Source organism: Mytilus californianus, unplaced genomic scaffold (genome assembly GCF_021869535.1).
Source record: "Mytilus californianus isolate M0D057914Y unplaced genomic scaffold, xbMytCali1.0.p SCAF_4, whole genome shotgun sequence".
NCBI classification, from domain to species: Eukaryota; Metazoa; Mollusca; class Bivalvia; order Mytilida; family Mytilidae; genus Mytilus; species Mytilus californianus.
In genome coordinates this window covers 22,186,464-22,193,965 of record NW_026262690.1, presented here as the reverse complement: position 1 = coordinate 22,193,965, position 7,502 = coordinate 22,186,464, and positions in this window count along the sequence as shown.

The following is a 7,502-nucleotide window of genomic DNA, read 5'->3' as shown; positions in this document are numbered from 1 at the left end:
AACACAGGTAGATTTTGATTTTTACGTATAATTTTAATATAACAACTTACGTCCATTACACATTTATATTTCAGATTTTTGCATACATGTATGTAAATACAGGCTGAAAATCATGGACTTTCACACTGTGGACTTTTATAACTGGTTATAAAAATGTTATGTCCTCACCACAAAATCAAACTTAGTTTATTTTATATTACTCGTTTAAGTGGCATGTCAATAATTTTTCATACTTGTGTATTCAATTTGAAAAATAAAGATTCCACCACTGCATCATGTTATCTCTAAATGAAAATAAGGAGATTTGGTATGATTGCCAATGAGACAACTATCCACCAAAGCTCAAATGAAGTGGATGTAATTGGTTAAAATTTGCTTCATGGTTTCATTAGATGTTAAAAATGTAAATTGTCAAACGACGGACGCAGAGCAATGACAATTAAAGCTAACCGTCTAAAAACGATTATAAACTGAAATGTACTCATATCCCAATGTTTATGTAATAATGTTATCAGTTTTAATCTTTACGAATTACTTACAGCCTTTCCTGGGTTTCTCATTTTTTCAACTGAACTTTAAATGGGGACATAATAAAGTTAAAGTGGTTAGTACGAAACTGATTCTATCTGTTTGAGAAAAGGGAAATAAGGTAACAAAATACCAAAGCTACACTGTAAACAATTGATGGAAGGATTTGTGCACATATAATTTGGTATTTGAAATTCACTTATAACAACTTCACAAAAGCCTGAAGGTTTACATGAGGACGTCATTAATGAATAACATAAATACTGACATTGACATTTGTTTTTTGATAATTTATAAACACATTATAACAACAAGGGAAATTAATTCGAAGGACACAATCAACATAAATGAAGTACAAAAACTTGTCAATGCACACTAGAGTTGAATTGAGTGATTAAAAGGGCAGACTGATTCAATAATTATAGAGCATATGGTCTGTCTGAAATGTAACAGAACTGAGAGACATTTTCTCCTGGATAAACATTCAATAACTCCCAATTATCTGGAAAACATATACTTCAAAATGAATGCTCTTTGTTTCTTTGTTTTTTTTTTAGCCCTTTACTTTAATAAGAGACCGAATCATTTTATATTTTTGGGGAATCGGTGAATGCACATGAGAATACATTCCGAAGCTTACATGGATATGATTGCATATATAAATAAAAAACAGCGTTTTTATATTGGCGTCTTTCATCTTTAAATTTTCAAAGGTTTCAATAAAGAGTTTATAAATAACTATAAGCTTACAACAAATTAGATATAAAAGTAGCTCTTAAGATCGACTTTGGTGTCAATCTTTGTTGTGAGCCCCAGAACCCCGACCCCGTAATAAAAGTGATGGTCCTCCACTTGTTATGATATCGATTCTCGACCTTATCACTCCTTGTATCTTTCCGTGTCGTACGAGTGTATATGTGAGCCAAAATTTGTTACTGTGAAAAAAGTTACAGTGGAATAAATATCACAGGAAATATATTCTGGAAGAACTGTTTTCACAGATAATTTCTATATAATTTGTTCCATATCTATAGAATAAGTTCCACAATTTATATTGTGAAATAAGTTCTGCGTTTGTAAATTTGTTCCTTACCTGATGAAATAAGTTCCGGTTTGTGAGATTTGATCCTTACCTAGTGAAATAAGTTCCGGTTTGTGAGATTTGATCCTTACCTTGTGAAATAAGTTCCGGTTTGTGAGATTTGATCCTTACCTTGTGAAATAAGTTCCGGTTTGTGAGATTTGATCCTTACCTTGTGAAATAAGTTCCGGTTTGTGAGATTTGATCCTTACCTAGTGAAATAAGTTCCTTGTTTGTGTAATATGTTCCACTGGTTATACATCTTTAATACTGAGCATTGTCATTAGTGAGTTTAAAGTTACCATTCAAGTACATTATAAAAACATGTATTATCTACGTACAATATATAATATGCTGACTTAATTATAATTTCTAAAAGATTTACCATATTTTGAATGTTTTCGTGATGTTTAAAGACTTCAATGATGAGTATTAAATTTGTCAGGTACAACTGTAGAATGTTTTGCTTGATATAAGGTTAATGCATCACGTTAAACTTTAAGTTAACAGGAAACAAGGAGGAATACCACATAAAAACATAAACAAATACAAATTAGAATAGATTAGTACCATCGCCTTTATTTCCATTTTTCATCCTAGAGTTGCAGTCATGCCTTCAATTCATTGCAAATGTACCCCATGCAAGCTCAGTACAGCATCCAGCTTGCATTATCTTTTAAGTGTAACAAGATAATGTTCCGCTGTGAAATATGTTTCAAAGGAACTTATTTTCTTTGAAATAGGTTCGAGCTGAACCTATACATTGATTTCTATGAAATATGCTCCTTTGGAACTTATATCACACGATCTTATTTCATTACTTTTTAACATTTAATATTGGAACAAAAATCATGGAGCTGTGATTTTTGTTCTTGAACTTATTTCACATTTGGTCAAAAAATTAGTTCCGGAACAAATTTTACAGTGCTGGTACATATTTCCTTATATTTCCTATGAAATAAGTTCGGGCGGAACAAATGTCACGCCGTTACAATTTTTTTGTTACATATAACGTGAGGGTACTCAAATTGCACCTATTTTAACAGTTTTTTCACCTACGTTTATTTATGCTCGGCACAAAAGTTTCCATTTTGTGTTTATTTTGTAGATGTGTCAATAATTACTATATGGTTTCACCGATTTAATTTTGAATCCATATTGAATCATAGAAAAATTGGTCTGAACCGACCTCCAAACGATCAATGGTTCTGTAATGAGGAGTACCAAAATTGCATCCATGTTTAAGTTCACATCCTTAAAAGTCGAATAACAGATCTTTTGTCTTATTTCTTCAAATATTTTAAACAATTTGACATAAGTCCATGCTTATTTTTCATTTTTTAAGAAATGAATGCTTGTAACATATTTTATTTGCTAATTTTTAAAAGATGACTTTTTGTGGACGTCGCATGGCGACGTTTCCGTACATTTTACTTTTCCGGTAAACACTTCATCTGTAGATATATACTGTGAACGTTTTGTGTATATCTAGATATATTTACCTATGTTGAAAGACGTGCATAGTATCAAATCATAAAAATACAAATTGTTTAGTCTCTAGAAAAACTTGTAAGATTTCCGCTGCTATTTTCGTTAAAAAGGTGCAATTTGGGTACCGTGACGTTACTCATACATGTAGGGTATTACTCTACATATTGAGTCGATCATCTATATATATCTGGTACTAACATTAATGATTTAAAATTCCATAAAATGTCTATTCTTGGTTTTTGAGTAGCTGTAAATAAACATAACACAGAAATGAAAATGAAAACGGCTAATGATTTCAATCAAAGGCATATAGAGTGAGCGACCAATATTCGCCGCATAATTCGTTCGATTCCACTTACATCCGACTTACATTCGAATATTTGGAACTTTTTATGTAGGTTTCAAAAATTTAACTATATGAAAAAAATGTTTGATAAAGGAATTATCTTCAAAACATTGGTTAATTGTTGTAAAAACGAACGCAAACTCAAGAGGAAATCAAGTTGTTCGTGTACCATGGGGGACACATTTTCGCCGCAATGTATGATATGACTATCCTCATTATCCTGGTATATTGTAAAAACGAATGTTTGCAATTACATGAATTAGATCATTCCTATACGATTTTTTTCACAAATATTTACTTTAAGACTGCGCATGATTACCATATAAATCTTACATAATTGCCAAAATTGTTTAAAAACACCTGCGTTTTTCTTTATATGTGCAAATAACCTTGGAAATGGGATAAAGAGGAATATCAACAGTTCGAACATCACAAACAGCCTTTATCATCTATTTAGGCAAGTATTGGGTAAAGGCACACAAATTTTACAGAAAAAATAGCAAAACGTCGAAAATGTGTCCAAGGCGAATATGCGCCACCCACTCTACTACAAGTCTACATATATTGATTTATTTGTTTTCACGCTATCTAGGTAAACACTACTAATACTAGTCTTTTATTGCTGACTAAAATGAATAAGACAATGTCAGCTGCTATACCAAAGCTATGTGGCAACTCTGTGTGTTATAAAACATGGTCTGTAATAAAAATCACTTTTTGCTGGTAAACATATAGAACGATATGTTTAATAAGAAAAGTTTACACATAGAGTTTATAAAGTAGGTCGAACCCCGTCAATATTAATGAATTCTGCATAAAAAGTAATGAGAATGTCTTCGTCATAAAAGGGTATTTATATCTTCAATGTTGGTTAAATTCATTTATGTTCTTATTCAATACTTCAAACGAACATAAAGCATTTACAAAGTAAAAACTCAACACAGTTTTTGGTTATCAGCTCGCCCCGACAGCACAGAAAGCTTATTTTTATTATAAACAATAAACAAATGTCCAATTTGCTGTCATCGACCGCTGCCATCACATATAAACACAATCTACAATAGAAAAATGTTCTATAAGTTGAAGAAAAAATCATTTCGATTTACATACATGTATTTTATCAACTATTTTCTACATAACATACTGATTCACATTCCTATGAAGTCTTAATAAAAGGGGTGGGTGGGTGGGAAAACGAACCTTTCTGTCGGATAGGCGAACCTCGAATGACAATTCTAGATATCTTATTATAATTTTAGCGCTAAAATTCTAGCATGAAGTTATCATGATTGATATAACTTAAACCGGTAATAACTTACTGATGGTCCAATCAAATTAAACATAAACATGTTTTGATTTAAACACACGTGTTAAAAGTAAACAAATACACGTGTTCCCGAGTAACCTTTATAAATACATGGTTTTCGAGATAGCAAAGCGTTTTGTCGTATCTGCCAATGATGACCTTTTTTATATTGATTTGTATAAAGAACACCATTTGTAACGAGTTATCCAAAGTGGTAGATTAGAACTTCTGCATCATGAAGAAAAGTTAGTGTAGATATTCGACCTATACTGTACATTTGTCATGGAACTGCCATGCTAACAAAACCATTTAAATGTTAGATTAAAGTCATGTTAAACGAGTTTCTGGTGATAATAATGTTAAGGAAATTATTGGCCAATGAATGCATATAAACTTAACTAAGTTCTCTGTGCATATTTTTATATCCCACCTACGATAGTAGAGGGGCATTATGGTTTTCGGTCTGCGCGTCCGTTCGTTCGTTCGTTCGTCCGTCTGTCCCGCTTCAGGTTAAAGTTCTTGGTCAAGGTAATTTTTGATGAAGTTGAAGACCAATCAACTTGAAACTTAGTACACATGTTCCCTATGATATGATCTTTCTAATTTTTATGCCAAATTAGAGTTTTGATCCCAATTTCACGGTCCACTGAACATAGAAAATGATAGTGCGAGTGGGGCATCCGTGTACTATGGACACATTCTTGTTTGCATTTATTACGAATCAATAATGTATAATCGACAAACGATCTTTCATTCGGCGATATTTTATCGAAAATTTTGCCTGCTAATTAACTTTCGGATGCCCAATATTACCGATACTTACAGAATCATGAAGCACATGAAAAAATAAGTAAGATTGATTGATTGATTGATTTGTGTTTAACGCCACTTTCAGCACTTTTGTGCTATTTCTTGGAGGTCATTTTTTATTTGTGGAGGAAGCTGGAGTACACGGATAGAACCTCCTACCTTTAGTAGGAAAACTGAAAATTATAGTCAATTAAGTACAGTAATTTTACTACTTAGGCCACTCGGCCACCGAGGCCCGGTCAAAATAAGAAAGAGGATAGCGCGATTTTTATTTGCTTTTAATTTATTTTCCATGCGTTCTCATTTATCATAACATGTTAAATGTATTTGTGTTTTAAGCTTTCTTCTTTCAGAAACGGTTAATACTATCTTACTTCCATGTTTTTTTATTTTCTCTTTCACACGGTTTTCCCTTCGCACTTGCGCTGTCATGTGTAATGGTTAAGGTCACTGCATACGGAAAAGCTGTCGGTGAATTATAGTGCGGAAAGATAATATTTCAAAAGTAACTTACTTTTCTGAAGATTTTGATACAGTAATATAAAGGAGTTTCTCTTAAAAGAAAGTCTGGTCATACGTGTTGCATAATAAAACTGAAAATTCAAATATATATAACATTCCCTTTTTTGTTAAATTTACAGGATCATATAACTTTAAAGGACATGTATGTCTGATTTTTAAGACGCAAAAAAGGTTTGGTCGTATCGGCCATGCATTTACGACCTTTTATTTCTCTGACAACCGTGTGCTGTATTGTACACTTTAATAACGAAAATATGAACTAACTTTCCACAAGGTTAAATGAAATTATTTGTTTGCATGTAAAAACGTTAAAAAACTTTCTATCCTACTACGCTCGGCGAATTTATTAAGGTCACTCCCCTTACCTCAATACCTGGATCATCCCCTGACGAAGGAACAAGGATTCGATGAATCTTTTAAATTTTATTTAATAATAATTACCTAGATAAAGACAGATTTGAAATCTAATATTTAGTTTAAAGCTTTAGATTTTAATTTGTTACAGAATTAGAATATAGCTGGATTGCCTGTAGACTTAACTGCTATGAATGATTTTACTGTAGTATTCTTCGTCAATTAACAATTTGGGACTTTAGCTGAGTAGAAACGATTTTTTAGAGGATGCTTTTCTCTATATATCTTCATAAAAATCAGTACATTTGTAGTTTTTGATAATTATATTTCATTCTCCTATTCAATATGCAAATTAAGGTCACTGACTGAATCGCAACTTCAATATATTCAGTGTCATTTGGTATAAACTGGTAAACACCACGCTTGTTTAATCAAGGAGTACATACCTAATTTGTTTTTAAACCTTGATGGATGTTATTAAATGTCGTTTTTAAATAAAAATTCCTTTTCCTTGACGGTACAGGTTATCGTCGTGGGAAGATATGAATGTTAACTCTATATTACTGTTCTCATATTCATGTTGAATAGTAAAATGTGCATCGTATTTAGTTCGTTTTGTGGAGGTGTTGGTTTGTCATTTCCAAGTTCATGAATTGTGTTATTATAAATTGTGAGGTTTTGTGTATTTTTTTCAAATATAATGCATATGTACAATTAATGTACAATTTTTTTCTCGGATTCAGTGTAAAATACAATACAAGTCCAAAGTTATACATGTACTTCTATGATTTGTCTGTACACCTTTCCATGCGACCAACAGATTAAAGTGCATATGGTATAATCACCTCTATCTGTGTTGTTGGTTTACTTTTGGACCTTGTATACCCGATATCTTGTGTGTTGTTGGGTTACGTTTCGACCTTGTATACCCGAAATCTTGTGTGTTGTTGGGTTACATTTCGACCTTGTATACCCGATATCTTCTGTGTTGTTGGGTTAATTTTCGACCTTGTATACCCGATATCTTCTGTGTTGTTGGGTAACTTTTCGACCTTGTATACCCG